The 26,296-nt window shown below is 39.6% G+C and overlaps 1 protein-coding gene across 12 annotated transcripts in view; it reads right to left on the reverse strand.

Moving 5' to 3' along the window:
* LOC112572782 (plasma membrane calcium-transporting ATPase 2-like) overlaps positions 1 to 20,258 on the reverse strand; it is an 87,451-nt gene extending 67,193 nt beyond the window's left edge. The window contains exons 1-4 of one of the 12 annotated variants that reach the window (XM_025252659.1): positions 19,952 to 20,258; positions 11,995 to 12,072; positions 10,035 to 10,221; positions 7,103 to 7,147 (exon numbers count right to left, since the gene is read on the reverse strand). The gene's annotated coding sequence lies outside the window, so the exon portion shown is untranslated. Of the gene's footprint in view, positions 1 to 7,102; positions 7,148 to 10,034; positions 10,222 to 11,994; positions 12,073 to 12,963; positions 13,214 to 14,512; positions 14,789 to 19,718; positions 19,856 to 19,951 lie in introns of those variants that run through there. The other 11 variants (XM_025252658.1, XM_025252656.1, XM_025252655.1 and 8 more) reach the window with 11 other exon arrangements.
* Positions 20,259 to 26,296: the final 6,038 nt, after the last annotated feature.

Genomic DNA, 26,296 nt, shown 5'->3' on the forward strand with positions numbered 1-26,296 from the left:
TGTCATGCCTCAGACACACCGACGGAGTCCGTTTCTCTCACAGCGAACTCCTCTAAACCGTATCACTTTCCCAGGTTTCAACGGCCAGGTGCTGGCTACAGACAACGATATCTGTACAACTCCCAACATGCAGCAGATACATCTGCCCTTGAGGGTTCGGTTTAGTCCTTCCCTGTGCGTTTAAACTTAAGGGAGGTAGACTTAAAAAAGCGAAATAGATGGAAGGCGAGGTAAGCAGCATCCATTTTCGTACGAACGCCTCCCGGGGCCACCTAACTGAATTCGATCAGAAAGGGGCAGCCACAGACGAGGTCGTAAGATATAACTCAACCAAGTAAGCGTCCGGTCGGAAAGCGTCCCCATAGAAGCGAGTGCTTGAGGGAGAGCGTATGGGGAGAGTAGAGGGAAGGAGGTGGCATTCTCTTGAGCAAATCCCTCCCTCTGAACTGTGGAGCAGGCCTCGCCACATTCTCGTTCGGTTACGCCATCAGCGATCTGCTTCACTGTGCGATGAGCCTCCTCTTGAATGCAGGTTTCATAAAGTGCATTGGAGGTGAGAAGACAAAAACCGACCAAATAGAATATTATGAAATGGACTAAGCAAGCTTAAAACATCTGCTTTCGTCGTCCGTGACGGGAATATGAGAAGTGATGCCTGATGATAAGCCAACGAGATGTGCTTTCGTAATACAACTGAGAGGATGATTCACGGGGTCCAAAGGCTATAACTTTTAATGACTATCAAAAATCCACTCAATGACTCAGTGCTATTTAGCGGGCCATCAAGCAAAAATACTTAAGAGTGTAAATTTTACTTCACACTTTAGCAAAACATGTCTAGAGTAAATGTGGTACAATAAGAATAAGAAATGCTGATAAGCCTCAAATTACGCCACGAGAAAAGTTGTATGTCGAAAATATGAACAAGCGTTTTTAATGATACGGACTCCACGTCAAAACCCTAAACCCGTGAATACGAAAGATTTGGTGATCCTTTCTTCCCTCACCTTGCTACCGCAACCGGACCATCCTCCATCTGCGGAGGAAATGGGAGGGATGAAAAAATAGCAGACTCCATCTGATGGGACATCTCTGATCATTTGTTTAAGTTTTCTCACCAGCTATCTTCCCTATCATTAAAATCACTAAATCAGGCAAACCCACTATAGCTGGAGTGGGCTAAGTGTTCTATTTGCGGGGCGGTCTCAAAATTCTAAGCTATGCGGCGGGCCGGTAAAGTACCAAAATTTCACGCCAGTTGACTACACAACAAAACTAATGATAATGGAACGGACATCAAATGAGTACACAATGGCGTTCACTTACTGAATTTATTGTGTAAATGAACCTGTTTGAATTCGCTCGCAATAAAACTTTAAAACCACCCTTTCCTTTGAAGGTAGCCGCCCCCGATGCTCCCTAGCGACTACATCAGACATGTCAGCCGTGTTGTTATCTTTGTACTTTGTTAGAATGTTATGGACTGCCATTTCTACCGCTGTTGTACTTGAGAAAATTATATTTCAGTACAATTAATGTAGGCTGAATGAAATAAAAAGATGTGCACTTCAGATTTTGGCAAATGGGCCGGTCCAAAGACGGTCCGCACTTTGTCCACCCCTGAACTATTGATATAATTATACTTAACAGTTCCTTTCCTCCCAAAGTGAATGCCATTCTACCGCCTGGCACGTTCACGGGCGGTCACGCTGACTACTCTCACAGCAGGAGGAAGGAAGAGGGGGGGGGGAGAAGGTTGACAAGCAAACAAATGTCAGAACGACTGACAAGCTTGAACCAACTTCAGCTAAAAATTTCAATGAAGAAGTGTCGTGCGTGGTCACAGTCAAAATCATCGCCAGTCATTTCCATTTTCACTTCTTCGACGCGTTCCTGCTCCACCTCTCACATGCTTTTGACTTAGACAAACTTCACACGCCATTTCTACAAAGTGAATGAAGCTACGTGACAAAATGTCAGGGGTGCTGAAAGAAAATTTGCTGACAAGATTACTATGTTACCACGAACGTATTATGATTTTTTCCCCAGCTAACTACTAAAACGAGGCAGGTGTGTACAAATGGCAAGGTGTTATATAACAGTATAGGCACGAGGACACGTCTTATATTTTACAATCATTATAACTGCCACCCCTTAACTATCAAGCGAGCTCTTAGCTAGGTGTCCTGATGATCACGTAGCATTGTGCTCAGACACAATGAGCTTACCTTGTCCCATGCAAGCCATTGCTTTGTATGAACGTATTTATGTACATGTACTTATATTTTATGTAAGCCAGCCAGCATCACATTCAACTGTGATGCAGCTTTGTAGCTATCATAGCTCTTCGGTCAGTATGCTGAATCTGAAAAACTCTTGGGCTTTATGTAACATTTATCCTTCAGTGTCAAGTGTTTCTCTCTCTTTCCTGGCGACAGGATGGGAAGTAAGCAGCAGGTGACAGCCGTAACACTATCAGACATGCCCGTAACACTATCAACAACTGAGTAAAAATCTGCTCCTCGAGCCACAAAAAGATGGCAAAGCAAACAATCATGCCTGGACTTCTAATGTGACCAAGTCTGCTTCTCCACTAACAAACACTTGAAATAACAAGCAAGCGAACGCAGTTCTGTGTACAAGTTTCTAAAGCGGCAAATATTTCATCTAACAACTGATCAATCTGGTTTTCAACAGTCCGTTCCTCCTTTTCCATGAAGACTGCTTGCGGTAATCAAGGCATCGCCAAGAGTACGCCCATTTTGTCCCTACTTTTCAACAGCGGAGAAATGATGGTGTAGAAACTAAGTTCTAACAATTAAGAGAACACGTCTGTTCTTTTAAATAAAAAAAGAGAACAGTAATTTAAGTGGGATGGAATAATGCAAAAAGATTGTTCTCCTGCTGCCGTGCGAACATCATCTACCACTCGGTCTCCCCTTTTATCCACCTAAAAGAAAACTTGTCAGTATGCCACAGAAATACACATACTACACAACAATCGATGTTCAAACTGGCGTCAATGGTTTCCTAACTGGCACGAAACAACCGGTATTTACTTACGTGGCTTGCTATTTTTAGAGATCAGGTTTTCTTCCCTCTCTAACCCCTATAAAGAATGCAAGTACACCGATTCACATTGTGCACTAGCAAGCTATCGGATTACCAGCACAGGGAGTCATATGCCTGTTTTTTGACATTCTGAGACTGTAGTCACCGACCTGGCAGTGGCTGTAGTCGACCTGGCAACAAGTCTCACGCGCAGCGCAACTCATCAACTCCTTCAGTCTCCTGCGTCATTTTGGCTCCTACCGCTGGGTGTAATTCTCCCTGTACATCCGCGCCCCACGCCTTTCTCTCTCTCACCATCCCAGACACAGAATTCGCGGGACTGGTTGATTGCCAACACGTGCCATCAGCACATGAATTACTAAACACATCGCTGCTTTCCTCATGACGAATGTTACACGGCAGACTCTCGTCTCTAACGTTACGTTCTAAAAGGTGTGCTAGCTTCTCTATACATAGGATCAAACGGAGTTCTAATTACGAGTGACCTACGAGACCGACCACGGCGCCTCCAACCGATACAGTCAAAATAAGCTGCGCTGGAAAAATTGGCTGTTATCGACGTCCAAAGAAAAGGAAAGAAAAAAAAAAAGGCGAGACGCTGGGTGAAAGCTGTGCAGGTGCTGCCAAAACCGAAACTACGTCTGGCAGCCGCTGATGAGGTACTCGGGCAGACGTCATGCGCTGGTATCGCAGCTTCCACTGTGCCGTGCGACGTACTAAGGGAGAGTACTACTACGCAAAAAGGAGAAATAAGAGACGGCGGATATACTTTCCCAATGGCGCTCAATCTTTCCTGCTTTTATTTTCGATTTTGCTCACGGCCACCCCGTTGCTGGAGCATGTGTTGACATGGCTGTAGTGGCATAGGTTGGTGGATGACTGGTGATTGAGCTAAAGAAATGGTTCAATGCACATAAAGCAATACTTGCGTACCCTATCCGTTATGTTCCAGAGTTTATACAACGTAGCTATGCTGTGCGAGACTACTTTCAGAACAGGAAAATATCCTAGGCCGGAGAAAATGGGCGATGACTGCGAGGCGATGCTGTCTACAGTGCTTCACACTGACTGACGGCCCGCCTGTAGTGATCCAGCTGGTCAGGTATGGTCGCTAGCTACTGATATCTGACCAGTTGGTGCTGGGCCCTCATAACAAGGTCACGCTATGGACGTTCCCTTCACCATTCTTTCTGCATTCCACTCATGCCAAGATGCTTGGCCTTTAAGCCGATTATCTTTCTGCACTAGGCTCCTGCTCTATTTCTCAAAGCTTGATCAGCTTCAAGAACCCCACCTGCAGAGAGCTTTGTTTATTTTATTTATTTTATTTTTTTTTTTAGCATTCTGCTGGGCACATTTACACTTGGTGATAATCCTGGTTTGAACTCCTGATGGTGAACTTTGCAATCTTGAAAAATAATTAAATTGCAGCTATCGTTTAACTAACCCAAAGCCTTTAAATTTTATGATATAGGACAGACATCATAAATCCCAATACTGCAAAATAAATCTAAATCATAGGTAACAGCAAGTCTACTAAAAACTTTATGAATCTGCATTTATTTCATTGGTCAATCAAACTTCAATTACTGTATATACTTCCATATGCATTTCAAATGCAATTCTTTCATTCAAATATCTTGTTCCGCATTTCAAGCTCTGTTAGTAACAGGTCTCCCAAGCAGGTTCAGCCACCCCCACACCCTCACAATTTCCATGCACAGGTCAATCAGTTTACTGCACGAGAAATAGGTTTTTACACCTGACTTAAACGGTTGCAATTTTAAAACAACAGAAAGAAAAATAAAAAGCTAAGAAATCAAAACATTTTCTGAAATTACATAGTGTTTTAACTTATATTTGCATTCTGTTTAAATCATATTTAAGGTGTCTTATCAAACGTCACCATTAAAAAGATGCTACAGTTTTAAATGAATAAAAACTTATCCAGTGAGAAGTAACAAATTTGTTTTTTTTTCTAGAACCCTAGAGACATCAGACTCTATCTGCATAATGCTACATAATACACGCTCTCTCCATCCCTTTTCTTGTTCAGAGATAAGATCAATACAAGACATTCTCATATAATCTGCATTCATGTCCTTCCTTCATGACTAAAAGTAATGATAAAGTAAAGAGTATTCTATAGTATTTTTTTAAATATTATGAACTGCTAAAAAATATCAGAATAATCGGACATCAACAGCATAATGTTAAAAAAGGTTCCTTTTAATGAATATGCAAAAACATGCGGAAAACATCTAGTGCAGTTTACGTTATCTAAACTTCTCTTTTTAAGCCATTTTGTCTAAATTAAACCTGTTACAATCACCATGTCCATTCTCTTTTCTCCATAAGAGTCAGAAAGACAGGAAATGCAACAGGAACTGCTCAAGAACTGTATAAGAATGAAAAAAGCATTCTTAAATATCAAAGCTTGTCTCTTTCCTTTTATAACTATTATACTTTTCTAATGAGGTTGATCATTGCATGTGCAATTGGCGAAATGGTGTGTCATTTATAAATCTCTAGCTGGCTTAAAAAGAAAAAAATATACTGAAACAAGACAGATGGGACAAACCTCAACGGATTAGCTGTGCACCACACACACAAGTAAAACTGTGCTTGAAGAGCTTTTCCTTCCTGTCCAAGTATCTCAAATACTGCCCAATGGCCAACAAATTCCCTCTCTAAAATCATGCAATCTACATGAAATCAAGTCCATATGCCCCTTAGCTAGTCGTCAGGAGCAGAGTACACCACAGTCTAAGCAACGTCCAGTGTGCAGTCACTTTCATAACCACCGCCCACACACACATTCTGAAGCCACATTAGCCATAATCAGGCCATTGTCGAAGCAGGCCTGCCAGTTTCACATACAACAATGAAATTCATGTTACATGTGGAATGCACTACAACTCGAGTTTAAATGGGAACAACCTGAGAAAATAAATTAAGACTTCAACAAGACAGCTTTCCTAAAAGAAAGGCATCTTGATTTTTTTCTGCGTCTTCAGTCAGTCAAAATTTGCACCGATTTTAAGTGTTGGCATGCCAAGTTCATTCAGTTTCTTACAACGATAGGGCAGGTCTGGAAAAACAAGAATGTTAGAAAACTAGAAGCCCCTGCACTGTAGCATTGTCCTCTCATTAGGCAGAGCTAAGCAAACCTGTTACTCGAATACTGTAGTTACAAATGAAGGCAACGAAAAAAAAAAAAAAACACACACAATAGCAAAAAAAAAAAAAAAAAAATTAAAAAAAAAAAAGAAAGAAATACAGAAACAAGGAAAGATAAGTTTATATGTTTTAAAGCAAGGAAAAATCTTAGCACATAAGGCCTAACCCAAGGAAAGTTAATACTACCACCTCTTTGTATTTTATGTTAACTCACCCATACAAAAAAAAGGGAACAACAAGACTAGCTGCACAGTAGCAAACCTGTTGTGCTATATACTAGGAAACTGCAGTTTCAAAATGCTCATGAAGATCATATACCTGCTATGCATTCAGTCTATTTAGCAGACTGTGTTCCATAAATGAGTTATCACTTTTCTTCTTGACATATTCCTTTTTTTGTTCAACAAAAATCCTATACTCAGTCAAATACAATGCAACGCCTCTTTCTCTCTTTTGTTGAGGGTGGGTTATCTGCACAACATGCCCACCATCAGTGCTATTTACCTAATGCTGCCTGGCCAAAACATTCAGCCATCACCATTTACTCAGGTTAGCGTCATTCTCTTGTGACTTCATATGCTAGCAAATTGTGAACTAATTAGTGTCAATGTCACTGAGCTGCTGGCACTCTGCCAGCTTCAAACAACTTTGTAGTCTGCTCAAAATGTTTGTGCAATAGGCACAATTCAGTTCAATGGTCAATGCCTGCAAATGATGATCAAAGTCTCCAGGGAATGGCAGCACTAGCTAAAAATATCAAACCATAGCAGTTCAGGTGTCACTGATTTTTCTTCAGCATTATTAGTGATTACCAGAATGTACAAAAATGCACAAATTAAAAAAAACTTACCTCTTAGCACATGTCGACAGTAGAAAAGTAGAAATCTTAAAAAATCTGAAATTTAAAGAAAGGCTCAGTTCACTCTTCAGTGTAATAAAAAAGCTGCAATTAAAAAAAAAAAACACCTGAAAACCATGCTTAAATCTTTTCGCATTTAATACTATCAACTAAAATGTTAAAATCACGTTAAAATGAACAGTTTAAACCAGTGGTGCCTAACCTTTTCTCGCCCAAGAGCCGCACTGGACATAATATAAAATCTTGCAATTTTATGGCGGTTTTACCAGAATCATACTGTTAAAAATGTTGTGTCTGGTTAAAATTAGCGGGCCAGGTGAGGCACCTGTGTGGGCCGGATGTGGCCCGCAGGCCATAGGTTGGGCACCCCTTGTTTTGCAATACCTTCTTGCTTAGGATTTGGAAGTCCCAGTATTATGGGAACTATATCATATTGTAAAAACAGCTGACAAGAACCAAAGCTATAAAAGTTTTCCTAAATGGATAAATGCTCCTTCAGTTGTGCTGCCTCATTTTCAAGGAGCCACCCAAATAATATTAACAATTAATAAAAGTAAGCTATAGTGCTTAATTATTTCAGAAACAAACAGCTACAATCTGGTTGTTGTAAATATTTCTGGTCTTTCATGATAAAAACAACCAGTGCTAATGGAAAAGCAAACAGATTCTAATAGCCATTCTTTTCTCTTTTTGCATAAAGCTTCAGATGGATTCTGGCTGAGAAAATAGCACCTGATCAAACTATGTCTTGGAAACCTATTTAAACGTTCTCCATTCTCCAAGCAACCGCAACTCATTGATGTACTATACTTAGATTGCTTAATACTCCAGCAACAAAGTCTTGCCAAGCTACAAGCAGATCTAAGAATGCATACTGCATCACTACCAATTACCTGTCTGATAATGGAGAGGTCTGTCCCTATATCAAAAACTGTTCTCCTCTCCACCATGTACTGATATAGATCCCCTATTCTGTGATTAAGAGCAGAAGTAATGAAAGGGGCCTCTCCTTACAGAATGGAGAATGTTTCAATAGGAAGATGAGAAAAATATCAAATAGGAAATTGTGCACTTAAAGAAATGTCCACAACCAGACAATTATTATCAAGAGGTCACACCTACTAAGCTTCCGTCCCAATACTATATGACCTATCCTGAACACTAAAAGTTATTTTTCATATTTTTCAACTGATGTAGGTATTTTAACAAAAAAAAAAGCACAGATATGTCTCCAGTGCCAAATGAATCAATAAGTAATATAGGAATATTATCTGTAATATAGGAAAAAGACGGAAAATTGAAAAAGAGAGAAAAACCGATAAAAAATAAAGGTCGATTAAGGCTGGAGTTTTATCTGTGTAGCTAAGAATATGAGCTCTTTTACAAAGCAAGCTGACATGTTTGTCTACAAAGTACACTGGGATTCTGTCATATAGTCTGGAAACATTTGCTTGTTTGCTTTGGTTTATTGCACCAGCTAATGACAGCAGCAAGTTGAAGTAAGTGATGGTATGAACCATGACAGACATCCATAAAAGAACCTTAAAATTTTTTCCATCATATTTCCACATTAAGTCTAATTTTTTTCATAGAAAATAAAAAAACTCATATAGGTAAATAGCTCTGGTGAAACCAAACAATGATGAACTGGAAAGTTCATGAGCATGAAAGGCCTGCGGACATGCAAATTTTGCAGTTCATTACTGATGCTGAAAAATGGATGTGCATTTAGTAACCTTAATAGTTTGGAGGTCTTCTATATTTAATACTGTTTATTTTAGTTTCTTTATTTCATTGTTAGTTCTTTTATATCTTTGGCAAAAAAAAAAATTAGCAGTTTTAACTTACAGAAAAACACTTCTTAAAAGGAAAAACAAGTCCAACCGTGTTAGGCTTAGATAGATGCTGACATTCTGAATCATGCCTGATCAAAATTTCTAGCTGCAAAAACAATCATTGACTTCTAATCACATCTATAACAGCTTTTGGCCAATTTAAGAAGGCTGCCATATTTGTGTACTTTATTGCAAAAACAAAGCAAATTGACTCTAATCTAATGCATGAAGAGGTAGGGGGATTCACCCGACCTTTCTCAACGCAGTCACTAGCAGGAACTTCATTAATGGTTGCAGTATCAAAGAAAGCAGCTGCTACATTGAGAATCTATGTTACTTTTTGTAATATTATCCTCTTTGATGCCATTATTATCCGATTCATTCAACTTTTCATCACTGTGCTTTTTTTTCATTATAGCATGACATCTAAATCCAGGATGCCAGTGTTTTGATGACCCCAAACAGGAGACTGATAGTCAGATCTTGCACAACACATTTCAGAGATACCACTCAACAACATAACATGCAACTGTAAGTAAATGATCATTCTGAAGCCTGAAATTTTGATCAGAGATGATTCAGAACATAAGAATCTATCATTTAAGCCCAACTTACCATTTGGCATGTTTTTCCTGTTAAGATTCAATAATTCATCAAAGACTTGCCAACATGCAAAACATTAACCTTGTTTCAGCTTGCTTTAAACATTTCTGTCCATTTCATTCTGTGATGATACGCAACAAGTTAATGAGCACGACCTTTTCACCTTGTCTCACTAAACATCAGTTAATGTAATTTGAACAAATGCAGTCACATATATTTGTTTCTTAAGCATACTCTAAACAACAGGATATGCCAGTCCACATATAAGCAAACTAGTTCCTATTAGTAAAATGTCAAAATCCATCACAGTTGAATAATTTTCAGATCAGAAAACCATGTTTTAATACACGAAGAACACAAATAAATGATCCTGGGTAATATGTAGCACATTAATAGACATTATCAGACATATTTACTTCAGCAGCAGTTTCACATATCCCTGTAAGCAACTTGTACTAATCAACAGCATGATCTATAATGCATACCTAAGGAAAGTCGCACTGATCAGCAGTAGCACTGATGATGTTTGATGTTTTAGTGGTTGATAATGATAAAAAGATCCTCCGAATCTTTCAGAAACTGGAACCAAGATGAGGGAGCACTCCGCACCAAAACCTCTACTGCAAGAGTATTTCACCGACCTTCCACTTCAAACATAGTCCGAGAATAAACCTGAAGACATAAAGAAAGAAATTTCAAAACTTACATTCTTTTATGCTATCCTAAGCACACATGATTCAATAAGCACACATGTGATTCAATAAGCACGAACGAGTAACATAAACAAAAAAATCCTGTTGTGATTTTCCATCTCTTATATAGGACTAGCTAACAGGTGACAGCATTTTGATGATTTTAATGAGCCAAGTAATTACACTTCCTCATAAAGTTTTAGCCTCATCTAATTTTTTAAAATTAAAACCTGATCGGAAAGTGTAGGCTGCTTATTTAATAATAATAATAAATGCATGATTTATATAGCACATACACTCATAAGGAGCATGCTCTTTGTGCTTGAGACATGGATAACATGTGAAGGATGGAAGGATAAACAACAGTACTGATGACATGGATAACATATGAGGATGGAAGGATAAACAACAGTACTGATGATTAATATTGCATATTATCACCAACAATCTTCCTGATGGTCATAGACTGGATTATGCGCAAGACAACCAACACAAAAACACTGCTACCCAGTGGACCTTCACCAAACTGCTAGAGGACCTGGACTTTTGCAGATGAAATTAGTCTCCTATCTCATCAGCAACAACATGCACAAACCAAACTGAGTAACCTAGCAGAGGAAGCAGAGAAGACTGCCTTAAAAATCAACAGAAAGAAGAATGAAGTGATGAGAATCAACAAGCAGGAACTCCATATCCAACTTCAAGGAGAGAACATCCTGGAAACAGACCACTTCATGTGTCTGGGGAGCATTGTCAACAAGGATGGTGGAGCGGAGGATGACATCAAAAGCCGCATCAACAAGGTCAGGCACGCTTTCACCAGCACACTGGAACTCTCAAGCATTATCCTTCGGCAGTAAGACCCGCATCTTCAACGCCAATGTGAAGGCAGTCCTACTGTATGGAGACAAACACCATCAACAACAAGCTCCAGACTTTTACCAACCAATGCCTATGCCATATATTCTGGGAATAAGATGGCCTGAAAAGATCTCCAACAGCAGCCTGTGGAAAAGAACCAACCTGAATGCCACTAGTCAAGACATCAAAAAGTGCAAATGGGGCTGGATAGGACACACCCTGCATGAACCAGCTGACACCATTGCCAAGCAGGCACTTGACTGGAACCCTCAAGGGAAGAGAAGAGTTGGGAGACCAAAGTAGACTTGGAAAAGAACAGCAGACAGCGAGGCAAAGGATGTGGGAACCACATGGGCCCAGTTGAGGGGGGCTGCCCAAAACTGGGCCCATTGGCGAGGTGTTATTGTGGCCCTATGCTCCCCGAAGAGCAACAAGGACTAAACTAAACCTACAATTAATAAAAGATAAATACAGAAAACGTGAAAAGGAGGAGGGGTAGGGGGAATTGGTGTTTTACCCCGAGCCAGCAACTAAGACTATTTCACAACAAGGAAACCAGCCCTGTAAACAGATACCACATACAGAGAAAGAAAGTGCGCCCCAGACGAGAGCTGAACCCAGGGCAGCCAACCTTCATTGTGTATGCAAAAAGAAGTCAGGTAACAAGAAGGCATCCTGACAATGAGTAGGGAAGTGGCCGATAGAAAACAAAAAGCATAGGAGGAGGGATGGGGATTAGAAGATGGACTAGCATTGTGCAGACAGTTGTTAAAATAGGTGTTTTATACCAGGCCAGCAAGTATATCACAAGGAAGCCAGGCTTTTAAACAGATGCCACATGCGGAGAAAGAACAGAGTGCCTGAGATGAGAATTGAACCCAGGACAGCGTACCCTTGCTGCACTGGTGACAGGCGCTAACCAGTGTGCCACCCGACCACAACTGCAAGGGGAGAGAGTTCCATTGTTTTGCTGCACAGAAATTAAAAAAACCTGTGACCTTATGTTGTCTCCATGACCAACTTTATGAAAATAATAAGGAAAAACTCAAAATGTATACATGAATTCTGTAATTTGTATTTTTCTGCCATTTCTTAAGCTAGCATACTATATCAGAACCTCACAGATCAGGACACAGTTGCAGCTCACAACTGTACCATGCAAGAGGTCATGTGTATTCATTTGTTTAACAGTTCTTATTGCTAATCAGTTTTAAATATAAGCAAAGTTACACATGATATACTTGCTATAAATATAAAAGTGCAGCACTGCATCAGCCTAGCCTGTAATGCACAATTCACCACAAGTAAGCAAAGTGAGTTAAAAAATGCATTTTTGGTAGCAGTGTATACTTTGTCAACAAAAAGTGTAGTACAGCTAAAAAAAAAGCAGCTTCCTGGGACACAATTATTTATCAGAATTAGGCAAATATCTCACTGTTACTAATCAAGATTTCAGCATGTGACACTATCAGTAGTCATATACTAAACACCTACATGTTAATGTCATTCTATAATGAGTTGAGTATACTATAGCTATATCTTCGTTTTTGATGTAATGTTGTGATTTGTATGCTAAATGCAAGTAGGCACATTGGAGAAATGTGGACAGGGAGATAAAACAAAAACGTTATCTTAAAAATAATTTTAAAAACTCCAAAACGTGTAAAACCACAAGATCTGGACAAATGATGTGATGTTATGTACAGGTGCGCTAGATAAAGTTTACCACAAACAAGCTGTGAAGGGCCTATTCAACTCACAAAAAAATTATCAATAAAATAATGTTGAACATGGTTCCTGTTGCTAAATCTGTGCAGCTGCATGCAAAAATAAACATTTATAAAAACTATGGTCATCTTACTTCTAGCACACCCACTTTTGTAGGAGATATAGTTCAGGAAGTAAATTTCCACAGAACACACATCACACTTTACACCTGCCCTATACTCTGCTGAAGCTGAGCAACAATTGAAATGAAACCCAATCTGTCTGAAGGAGGGCCCAACTGTCCGTGAACGCCTCTGTCCACACAAACATCAGCGCTGTTACTGTGGCTTCGCGCGGCAGTAAAGTCTTATATTTGACCTGCACACTGTACTGGCGAGCTTTTCAATGATAGCCAGCAGACGTCAGTGAAAACCTTAAGAGGGCCATCCTTTGACGTCATATCTGCCCCCTTGGGCAACCATAAAGCATGACAGGTCAGCTCCAATGGGAGCGATTAGCCCTGTAAACTTACGACCTCCAGTACAATGTGACAAAACAACCCCAATGACCCTCCTTTCTTCCCACCCACCCTCAATAGTAGGCCGTATCTACTACCACTGCATTCTTCATACGCCTATAACACTACAAATGGGGTCAACACGAAAATCTCAAATGCAACTCGCTGTACTTGTCACTTCAATGATACACCCGGTGACGTCTTTGCTGCTTAAAATAACCAGTCAAGCCACTGCCGATGATGTGGTGTATTTCACATACTACTTAGTTTTGACATATATTTACTTTCCAGCCTCCTCCTTCCTTGACCTTTTGCACACTGTGACCAAAATAATCCCCTTATTTCACTCCTGTCAGCCATAAAATGATATGTAAGTGATAAATGTTCACAGTCAACCTACTCTGTAAATGTTTGCAAAAGATTGGGACTGCTTGTACTTACAATTGTACGCTCTTACTCCTTCTTATCTCTTCTTCTCTCTTTCAGTCTCTTGCTCACATACACAATACTTGTAACAACCAACCATATATTTTTTACAGAACTGCACAAGTCTAAATCATAATCTTATTATCATAAGCCCCATGCGGAACAGATCTTAGCAGCATAATGGGTTTCAATATAGTGCACTTTTCATGTCAACAAACGAAGCTGCTTTGATCTAACATGACTCTATCCTACAGGTGTAGAACCTACACATCCCAACAGTAATCTGATCAAACACGGCAATGAAAAAAATCAAATACAAGTATTTATAATGAAAATCTGGTTATTTGTATATGTCCATCTGTTTCAAGACATTACTCAAACAAGTGCCCGAAAAGCTAAACGCACAATGAACATAAAAAGAAAGGACAGGATAGATTTAGTAGAATGGGTAGAGCGAACCAATGTTTAGCAAACGCCAGACATAGCTGCATGCACAATAGATGCAGTCAATAACCCAAGCGGACAGAGGCAGAGAGAAAGATACAAAGAATGCTGATTTTCTTAAAAATTGACTGAAGGCTATAAATGCAGTAGGAAAACTTGAGCCTATTAGACCCATCACATGATCACCTTCACACACTACTTTCTTGCACGAATAACATCACATGCTGACTAAATGTTCAAAGCTCTCAATGTTTAATTACCTTAAAAATGAAAGAGATTTTAAGAACATAAAAAGTGAAAAGGGTCAAGCTCCCACCTCAAGATGCCATGGCCTAGACACAATGTGGCACAAAATTCACTGCCCATATGGCAATTAGGCTATGGGAATCTGTCCATTTATCTTGTAACATAAACAGATTTTTGCCAGCTTGTCTTCAAAATATTTTTGTCACATCTGAAACAGCATTCATTTTGAAAATGTGCTCTCTCACTGGACACCACAGGCAACTCCAGAAATTCCAGCAAGGAAGTAATAAAAAGCCATCACAGACTAATAAGCATACAGCACTTCATGGCCACCAGCTCCCCAGTGACGAAGCTGATGGACACAGCATGATCATCAGTGGCAACAAGCGTCATACAGGCGCGCAGACCAAGCACTGAATCCTCTGGTTTTATAAACCCTCCTACCAGCGCCTTGTCAAAGGGGAACCCATCTCCCCTACTTCCGGTAGCCATGGCAACCATTGATTTCTAGCCAATGCTGGATGGAAATTCTCATGCAAACTGCAGTGAGGATCTGAAAAAGTCCTGAGTTTTACTCTCCCCTCTGCTATTGATCACCTTTCAAGGAGAACTCAAGCTATATATGTGTGTGTGTATATATATATTTTTCAGCAGATAAAATTAGCATGTGTATGTATGTGTACATAGTTTAACTAGGATAAAATAATTATTTTAATTCTATCTCTATTTATTGCTAAGAGATAGCAACTTCAAGATATACTTTGTGGACTGCTAGTTTCTTTGTACCTGTAGCTAGAATCTTTACTCTGTACATAAATGCATGGGAATATAATCACAGTTATAATTCAAGTAGGCAGATTCTGTAGATTTCAAGCAGCTTAAGTTAGCAATTATAACAATAAAATGTGCATTCACAGCACATGAACTATATGAATGGGTCAATGCTTTGGAAAAAAACATTTGAATGCATGCAATCACACATATGCTAAAGCCACCAGGCCAATATTTGGAATACAATTTGCACAAAATACACAGTTGGCAGCGCAAATCAATACAGGACAAACGCCTCCAGTGACAGCAGCGCCTGGGCTTGCAGTGCCAGGCTTCAATGTTTAGCACAAGTATGGATGTACATGCAAGATTCTCAACAGGGGGAAGGTTACCATCTGTGGCGATGACTTGTGAAAGAAAAAAAAAAAAAATCAATTCAAATAAGAACAGCTAACAGAAAATAATAGGAGGCTATCCAGAATTTAAAATAAGACATGCTATTCACAGGCTTTAAAGTGTACTTCTTACTGCTATGAATAAGATTCCCTTATTTTCCACATTTTACAGTTTTCTTTATGATTAGCTTGTATAGCACTGTTAGCAAAAATAATGAGTTAGAAATAACAAAAACTAAACTCTCAAAGTCTCTTTTCATTTGTTAAGACTAGCGACAAACATTTAGCTTTCTGAGACCCACCCATTTTCAATCATGGTCATGGGCAGTCTGGTGATGCAACAGTTAAATGCTTGTCACAGCTGGTTTAGGTTTTGAGTGTTTAAATCCCATTGTAGGCCACCTTTTCTTTCTTTCTCTGCATATGAATGCTGTTTACAGGTCTGTTATGCTCTGATACAGTTTAAGTTATTGGGTCAGCATAAAAATCATCTATCCTCTCTCCTGCTCCCTTCATAATTCTAACCACTGATCTTTCAAAATCCACACCATTATGAACTTATCAATAATACAAAAGATGTTAATATTGCAGCATGACCTAGGAAAATGTGTAAAGATAAGTTTTCAGAAAATAGCTTTCATTTTAAATATGCAACAATAAACAATGATAAAATTTTAGTTTCAGAATGCAAATTGTGCACATCTGGATTTTGTTGGATGCAGTGGAAATGATATTCCCAATTTGTTTCAAAATTCAAACTAGCAAATCTCCCAAGCTATTCCTATTGCAGCTATTTCATCTGTGATTTATTTATAAAGGATTACCAGTTAAGTTTTCAGCAATCAAATGGATTGAAACACAGAAAAAGTTGCAATTCTTCAATGCAAAATGCTTAGCCAGAAAAGACTGTGATCTGTCAAAGTTTAACACCAGAAGTAAATGAAAGTTGAACATCTGTAGTTCACTGTTTGCATATACAGCAATTCAGTAAAATGCTCTTCCTATCCAATAACCACACATACCACCTGATGCATACACACTACTTACAGACACCAAGAGCTCTCCTCCTGCAGTATGGATACAACAAAAGGTATGATATTAATCCATACAGTGTTTATCATTCTAAGTGTTTCTGATACCCCAGCAGTTTAAGCCATGGCCAACTGGGAATTTTTTTACGGTTTATTTTCTTCCTGGTGTTTATCATTCATAAAATACTAGAGGTTTCCAAACCCACTAGTTAAAACTGTTGGTGGGGAAGGGAAAATTTAGACCCTCCTCCCCAAATCCTCCTGTCAGCATACTGAGTTTTATTCAGCTACAGAAAAAGTACACACTAGAGTACATATTAATATTCTCTTGATTCTTAACATCAAGAAACTGCATTGTTAGCGTCATGTGTTTATGCATGCAATTCTGTCTGGTATCACTAACATTTAATAAACAGTAATGATAAAGACCTTAAGTCTTAAGTGTCTGCTTTATTACAAAATGCCTTAAATCAGGGATGCCCAACCTACGGCCTGCGGGCCATATTGGGCCATCGACGCGGTGCCATCCGGCCCGCGAAACTTCTGCCCACAGTGCAGGAAATCGGCATGTTAGTAATAATAATGGGAAAAAAAAAAAAAAAAAATAGAAAAAAAGGGAAGAAGAAGTATTTATCCCTAGGTAGGGGCGTCTCTCAGTCTTTTTTTCGATGGACGAACATTTCGATTCAGTGCTCCAACTTGGTGTCTCTACGATGCAGCCGGACATTCAGAAGCTGGCTTTGGGTAAACAACTTCAAATATCCCACTAATTACTACATAATTAATGGTAAGTACAACTTGTTTCTAATAAAAATGGTATCTGCTCTATTTTTTTCTTTTTTTGTATTTTTGCGGTGAAGCGACCCGTGACATGCATGTCGGAAATGTGTATGGCCCGCAGGCCGAAAAAGGTTGGGCATCACTGCCTTAAATGATCTCCAGCTCAACTTTTAAAAAAAACTTTCAGACCCCCGACACAATCATTAATGCTTTCTAATCCCCTTAGCAAATTTTATTCATTGTGTGATTTAGGTTCATTTATATCGAAGAAAAAACATTGCACATACAATTCTGCATAATTTGATTCTGCAAGACAATGTCCATATACCAGAAAATGATAAAGAACCAATGACTTGTTTTTACGTTTCTGCTGAAGTTCATCACTTGAAATCTTAGCCAGTACTAGATTACCATGCCTTTTGTATGTATTTGTAATTGCTCTGATACATACAAATGTGTGCCAAAAATTTGGTGGAAGTTTTTTTTCTAGAATTTCACAAACATAAAAAAGTGTGACCACATTATTCAATACTTTAAATATGGTCTGGGTTAGATGTTCCTAATGGTCTAGAGAGTCTTATGTTATTAACATTTTGTTCACTTTAATCACATTTTATCACTGATAAACTATGCCTGTCCAAATTATCAGGAATTAAGGCAATTAGCCATGCAGATCCATCAGTTGCTTTTAAAAAATTTACTTGAAAATCATGTAAATCACAGCTTGTTTTACAACATGGCATTTATAATACACCAAAATAATACATCAAAACATTCAACAGGGAAATGCTAGCTACTAAAATCTTGTTTTCTAAAATATATTTGCTAGTTCCACATTCAAACTTCACTGATTTAGCAGAGTACCAAAAAAAAAGCTCTTATTAGCAAGCTATCATTTCCATCTGCAAGTCAACAAGTCTTCCAGATTGTGTTATTTTGTTGTTGTTGTTGTTGTTGTTTTTACAGACTTTGCTTCCTTTTACTTCTCTGACCTACTTATCAAAACAGGCCACTCCATTATTCTGTAGACAGGTTCACCCATTTTGATCAATATGTAAAATTCCTTTATATAATATGCCACTAGCAGACAACAGTCATTCAAATCTGACCTAAGACACAACTGTTTAAAAATCATCTAGAGAATAAGACCAAAATTCAGTCTGTGATGCTGTTGAACAGTATTCGTAGCTTTAATTGTTTTAAATTTTCTCTTTTTAGCACTTGAAATGATTTAACTTGATATGAAACTTTTAATGTTCATGTTGTTTCTTGGGTCAGAAATCAGATCATAACCCCAATGTTGTGATAGAACACTTTACAAATGTACAAATAGTTACTGTTTTGATCATGGGTGAAAGGACAGATTTTGAAACTCGCCAACAATGTAAAAAATGCAGAGACACCTTGACAATACCAGAACAATTTCAACATTGATCATAGCACTTTACAATACCATGCTCAACAGAAGAATGAAATAAAAATACACATCAGAAAGAAAGAGTGGAATGCTAATCAACATGGAATGTAAGGTCTACTCTTATCTCATGCACTGGATTAGCATATTACTAAGAGTAAGAAAACTCTCTCTGAAATCTGATTTTTCTATTAGCAAATTCTTTCAAACAAATTATCTATTAATTTTAGAAGATGTCTAAACAATAATAGCATTACTAAAATGTAAATGAAATATCACATTTTTCTCCTATCTACAGCATGCTCTCAGCAAAAGTTCCACCCTAGGTTGCTTCCGGGCATGACTGCTAAGTATATAAATATGACTATAAACAATACTTTCCGTCCTGAAAAATTAAACAAGTATAATATTTTTCTCTAAACACTGCAAATGATAACAAAGGTCTACAATGGTGAACTTTAGTCAGAATAAATGGAATGCACCGGCTTCATTCTTGAATCTTCCATGCCTGAACTATCTCATTTGCGCTAAAGATTCAACTCCCTCACATACAACTATTCGAATAACTTCGAATTAAACGTTATTTCACAAACGCCCCTTACATTATTTAAACCCTAATAACATGCATGTAATAGGCATCTTTAACGCTACTCATTATTTCTCGATAAATGCATATCCTTACTCCACCATGCGTATCATTAGCATGCTTACGATTGCAGACGACACGGTCATGGTGCCTACGCCATTCTGAAGACTGCGATGTAATTAGAATGCAGAATCTTCCAATCCGCGATTCCGATTTCAATAAAAAAGAAAACACTTAAATCTTACTATAACCTAATGGTTTATTCTTCTACATATAAATGATACAGAATGCCAACTTACAACGAGAAGCCTGATGCCTATTTTGTGTTTCTTCTGCGTATATATCATAATGTCGCAGCCATGATGGAATATGGACGCCGACAGCAGGAACCCGTGCCCGGCATTCGTTTACTAAGCTATGACGCCTTTTGAAACGATACTTATGAATGCAAGTGGAAGTATGATGTGGATTATATGTTATCTAATGTAAAAAATGCTTCTAATACGCCCAAGATTTGCAAAATATTACCTACCTTGAAGGTCACTCGAGTAAAAAGTACTCTCCCAGGAAGTGTCATGTGACCAAAAGGGTCTCTCCTCTGATTGGCTTACTACACATTATTCATCCAATTGGCATATCGCTAGTAGTAACTCTGACGTCACGCAGAGTCCTGAAAGGGAAATCCCTTCAAAGCACGGCTGCTAGGATTCTCCTCAAAGCGTATGAATAATAATATATTCCTCGAAATAAGCAATATTTGTATAACATATAATTTAACAGTTTTAAGCCACATGCGTTTTGTATGAGCTCCGTTGCTATAGATTTAGTCTTCCTACACGCATCTGCGTCCTCCCACTTGGAGAAGTGTGGCAGGAATGAATCGCGAGGCTCGATCGATGTACATGTATATATATAGTTAGTGCCTGCTGTACATCGTCAGGTTTCCTTTTGTACATAATCGGCACACCATAGGTAGACCTGCAAAGGTTGTGCTTATTGCCCTAGAGCTCGAAACTGTAGCCTATTCCAGGCTATGATATCAAGTCAGTCGTGCACTCGATCTTCCCTTGACCGGCACTTGTCGTTGGAAGAGGTGGAGGTGGTACTTAAATATAGACGCGGCAGCTGACTTGCAAATATGTTATCTAATTTACTGCTGAAAGAGGTCTTGCAAGAGCAACAAAACAATAACCAAATGATCAACAAAGTGGCTGTCAGAAACTGATCCAGTTTGTCTGTGGGTGTGTGTACGCGCAGGTGTGTCTAAAATGTATTTTTTTGTGTAAGCGTATGTTGTATATAGTTGTTTCTCTAGTTTTAACAAAATCCTTGAACAAACGGGAAATAAATTGTCTTATTTTCATTTCTCATTGAGAAAAGGGAAGGATTAAGTTGTAGTTATCAACCAATTAGAGTTCTACATTTATTGCAAGAACACGAAAACCGAAAACAAGATCACTTCTTAATGAAATATTAAAGCTCTCTCTCTCTCTCATGTGAAAGAAAGCTGACAATTTTGAAGAACCACATCAATATACGCTGGAGTTTTTGCTTACAGAAATTACGAGCTTCTTTCTAAGAGGGTGAAAATGGCGATTGATAGGGCCACGTTAGGTGGGGTGCCACTTGAACTTGACTGCACGAGACAATGGTCACTTAGTAAAATAAAACAAAACTGTTCATCATAACGGCTAGCTGGAATCGGCTCTTTTTTCACAAAAGTTGTGGACGCTGTATAAATGGGTATTAAAATTGTACCAAACTAGTTGATGGGAGTTTCAATTGGTTTGAGGGATCTGACACTCCGTAGATAGCTATACAGAGCCAGCGCCAGGTGGAGTAGGGGCAGCGAGCAGGGCCGATAGCCCCAGGGCCCGCACCTGAGGGGGCCCATAAAAGGAGATTGTGTGGTAGGGTATCTAGCCTACACTAACGGCTAAAGGTCTCGCATGTGACCCCTTCGCCCAGCGTATTCCAAAACCGCCGGCTCTGATTGGTAGCTATAACGTTCTTGACTATGGAACGGCAGAGGTTCGAAACTAGCTTCAGCTTACGCTCTTGCCCAGTCAACATTTCTCTAGAAGAAATAGGTATTCGATTTACCAAGGAATATAAATGTGGCGTAAAAGAAGGGCTTGAACATATAATAAGCCAGACACTGCAGCTAATAAGAATATGGGGTTCTTTGCTTTTACCTTTTACGAGACTTTATGGATGTATAGTAGTAAAGTAAGACTACAAAGAAATATAAGACGTGTTAACGTTGACCTGGAAACCTCAATTGTGTATCAGACGTGAGAGACAAGTTTCTGTCTACGACTGCTACTATCCCCAAATACTTATCATCAGCTCAAAGTGTTTTCCGACAGTTATTTGACCAAAATAGCTGTTGTATTTACTGGCAACTCCGAGCAGATGTCACAAAACGATAAAGAGCACTTATCACCAGTACAATAAAAATAGATAAGTTTGCGAGTGCAGGTAGGCCAAGCACCTCAGTTTATGACATCTTTAAATCTGGTCTTCCTGCAGTTGCCGGTGGTCTTTGACAAGTACTTCAAACCACCTCGCAGTCCCCTGAGTGCTCTTTGCCCACTCTTTGTACTGCCCATGATGTGATCAGTTCTGTACACAAGAACATCAAAGTGCTTTTAGAGACACCTGCCTCACAATGGGAAAACGCCTTCACGTCTTTTTAAAAGTTCAAAACACAATATGTCAGTGTCACCGACAATTATATAATGTATCACTTTGTTGATAATGTGTACCATTATTGTTTAGGGTTTCTTAAGATTTATGAATTAAAAGACAAGTCACCGAGTCCTCTCGTCGTGTTTAGAACGCACGATTTAGCGGATAATGTATTGACAGTAATGTCTATACACCAAAGGATATATCTTTGTGTTTGAAAAATAGACGGACAACAAAATGTAAACAATTTTTCGGACCCTAACTCAGCTTAGCAAAGCCGAAAATAGACGAAGTGTCAATGAGCGCGGATTCTTCAGTTCGAGGGTTCTCGTTGCACGTCAGAGAAATGTCAGGAGATGGCTGAGAACAGAAAATATAGGTTTTAGGGGAGATTCTGTTTCACTGCATCGTCTTAACAGTGACATTTGCATCCCAACGGATTTGCAAGCTCGTGCTTAGACAAAAAGTAATCTAAGTGGTTCTTCTGTCGATCAGACAAGCACTGATCCAAATGTCATCCTTCAGCTACATGGATGGGGGATTGGGGGTATAGATATGGGGGTATAGAAGACAACGCGAGCTTCCCTGACAGCCAGCTTCGTAAACCAGTGTCAAATCCAAAGATAAATTGGAGAAAAACACACACTCTCTGTCAGCTTTGTCAACTATTTACACACATTCCCCTACCACAAACAAAACTTTTAAAAGCGTTCCAGAAATTGCCCGTTGTGGATGGACATCTTGAGGTGACCGATCGTGGAGAAGATACGTTGGAAGAGTACCACTCTTCTTGCATGCCTAGACTTTAAAAAAATATCACTAAAAAGTTTCTTTCATAATTTACGTCTGTGTCTTTATGAGGCAGATGAAAAAGGTTCTTGTTTTTGTTTACTTGGTTTTTGTTTTTGTTTTTTTTTTCATATGCTGCTGTTGGATGCTAACACTTCTGCTCATGGTATGCAGAGTGTGTAAGAGTGTGGATTTATTTATAAAAATATATTAATACCTGTGTTTTATGGACGTATAGACTGTATGTGCTAGTGTGTCTATAGTATATGTGTATATGTTACCAATCTTACTCTGTATATTCAGAAAGTGATCTACTATGCTCCTTGAAGCCAGTGAAACGAGACTAAAAAAGGAACTCTCTACCTCCGGAGAACATAAAGTGGGGAAAAGGGATTGTGATTAACAACTGCTCAGCCTCCTGGGTAAAACCTGTGTTTCATCGACTTGCATCAAAAGTGATCCACACTCTACACTTCATGTCAGTTGACTAAAGACAACAGTCATGCCTGCTATTCGCGATGTTGATAGAAATATCGTCAGTGTTAGTGTTACAGTCTCTCTCTCTCACGTGACCCTTCAACGCCCATCATCTGTTGGAATGGATGAGTCTGACGGTTAGCTAGACACGTCAGAGCCACATTCAGCTCCTAGTCTGACATGGTGTGACGCAGTCCACGGAGTAAGCTCAGGTGTGTGTGAGCTCAGATCACTTTCTCTGTCTCCGCTCCACACCTCTCAGCCCTCCACCAACCCATCCAGCTCGTCTTGCTCAATATTTCACCTAATCTTTCTATTCTTACCACTGACCTTTCCTTTAGGTTCGAGCGTCTGTCACAAAGCAAGGAAAGGGTCTCCGAAGTATTAGCGAATCTTCTAGCCGTAAAACCTGTAATTTTCGTGTGAGTCAACCGTCTTATTGCTCAACAAAATTGCTTTAAAATCATGCTGAGGATAACGGGGTAGGGGAAGCTGGGGTAAACCTTATTTCAATGGCCATGTTGTGTATACACTTCTTCCTCGGAGGTTGATTGTACTAATTGTTAACCCTTAGTTAATCCCCAAACACAAAGTGTAACGCTAGGTTACAATGCCGTTACGGTGGATGACGTCATGAGAACCAACGCCTACTGTGGACAGGCACAGATCGAAGTCAAAAACCCAGGAGAGAGAAACGATCGAGTAACTACCAAACAGGTCCTAGTTTGCTGGCACACAAGATGATGTCAGATCTGTGATTCAATATTTCGCCTGCCAGGGGAAGAAAAAAAAAGAAAAAGAAAAAAGAAAACCACAGCGCACTTGTGCACGCTTCGAAGAGAAGCGAGAAAAATAAGCACAACAAAAGAACCTTGCCTTGCAGTGGTCAGCCATTCGAAGCGAAATTATTGATCACATGTCATAAACCTTCAGGGTGCTGCCGTCATTTTTCCAGCAAGTTGTGTGTCCCCTTCCCTTTACTCCCTACCACCCCGCGTTTCCACAGCAACACGCGCTCCCTCCCCTCTTCTGGAGGTGTTGCGCAATTTGAAGGTGGCGGGCCGTGGACTCTGCAACCTCCTTCTCATCTGTTAAGATGCATCGTAGTTTGATATTGACTGTTAGAGATGAAGAAAGTTACGGATGGGGCGATGGGAGGTGATAACCCCCGATGAATGAATTTTACAAGGGTGATGTTGGAAGTTAAGAAAATCGTTGTCGGTGAGTACACCTGCACTGTGAACAAGACAGTCAAAATAATGGGTTGTTTCTTCATATTATGTTTTACTTCTTATTGTAGTCATGATAATCTTAGTTCCTCACAGTAGTGTTTTTTTTTAACAGAACACAGCTATATAACAGGAGAAAGATGAAATCATGTGAAGAATTATAGGTCCCTTACTCGAACCTGCAAATCTGTTCGATTTCTTGAGCTTATACTTGTCAAAGATCCGGCGGACTGTGTTTAGCATTAAAATGTACAGAAAAAAACTCTTATTTCATTCCATCTCGATACCCACCCCCCACTCCATCGGGTCACTTTACTTCTTGGGCGCGCGGTCGTTGAAGCAGGAGTGGGTGGGTGTGAGGGTGTGTGTGGGGCGAGACAGCTGCTGCCAGCGCCTCGTCGTCTGCACTCTGCTGTGCCTGCTGCAGCTGACGTTGCACGCTGCCGCAGCTCCTGACGAGGCCGCCTGCACTCGACGTGTGCCGATGGTCTGCGAGGCAGTCCTGACGGTTGGTATTGTGTGCAGACCCTCAGTGATGTCACTTCCTTACAGCACGTGCACAAAAATTGTCTTCCGTGCTCCCAGACGGATGAAAGAGTGGTCTCGACCCTCCATCCCACTCCCACCTCACCTTCACCAACCCAATCTCCATTTTTGTCTTCCACTTTCCCTCTCACTCTTCTTTTTGTGAAAGAAGAGGGTAGGCAGACAAGCAGATAAAATGGTATTTACTAAAAGAATTACAAAAATTGCATGTTTTCTTAACATTTCATGACAAATGGTATGAAAATGGTATTTCTTAAATATTAAGCTTCCATTAGAAAACCTACAAGTTCACACACGAATGTTTTAAACTTCTCAACTCTCAACGTCTTCCCTGATGGGAGGGTAGATCAAACAGTTATGTAAGAGAGAGGGAAGGGATAAAAAGATTGCGCAGAAAGCTCTCCTCTTCACCTGAACATGAAAGATTGATATGTCAATCAAAGTCCGCTCATGCTCCATCATATTCGTTACAGACACCTTACGCTGCGTTCTTGCTGCCATAGCAACTGCCTCTTGTGTTTACACCGCCGCCACATGACTGATCCAGCTCGCCCCTGTCGGTGACCCCAGGTCACTTCATTAGACGCCGCAAAATGGCGCTTTCTTTTCATTCCCTTCCTCGATGACTGCAGATGACGTGTCACTGGCCACGGATTCTCGTTAGAATATCGCGAGAGTCACACTGACTTCACGACTCATTATTATTTCGACTGCCATGCCTGCAGACCCTTCACACCCATGTCTTGTAGGGAGCTACGACATTCATGATTGATTGATTGATCGGTTGGCTGACTTTTATCAGAATGTATTTAATTAAGATTGTGTTTGTGTTGGCTGCTGTCGTATAATCGCTGTTAGTGATTGTTGAGGGATATGACTCTCATCCAGTACACACGTGTTTAAATAATATATATTAGGAAAATGAACACTGCACCAGCTGTTTGTATCTCGGTTTGCTTCGACAACCTAGAAAGTTCTGTTTTGTAACCTGTACCTCACCTTTCTTCACAATGGTTTAATTGTACATGCTGTCAACTGTATCTGCTTGAAACTGCCCATCGAAGACAACCCTAAAGGTTCTTTCATGTTGAGAGAAATGCAATACCTCACACAAAAGAGGAGGGTGGTCATAGTTCTCACAGCTT

This window comes from Pomacea canaliculata, linkage group LG9, assembly GCF_003073045.1.
Source record: "Pomacea canaliculata isolate SZHN2017 linkage group LG9, ASM307304v1, whole genome shotgun sequence".
NCBI lineage: Eukaryota > Metazoa > Mollusca > Gastropoda > Architaenioglossa > Ampullariidae > Pomacea > Pomacea canaliculata.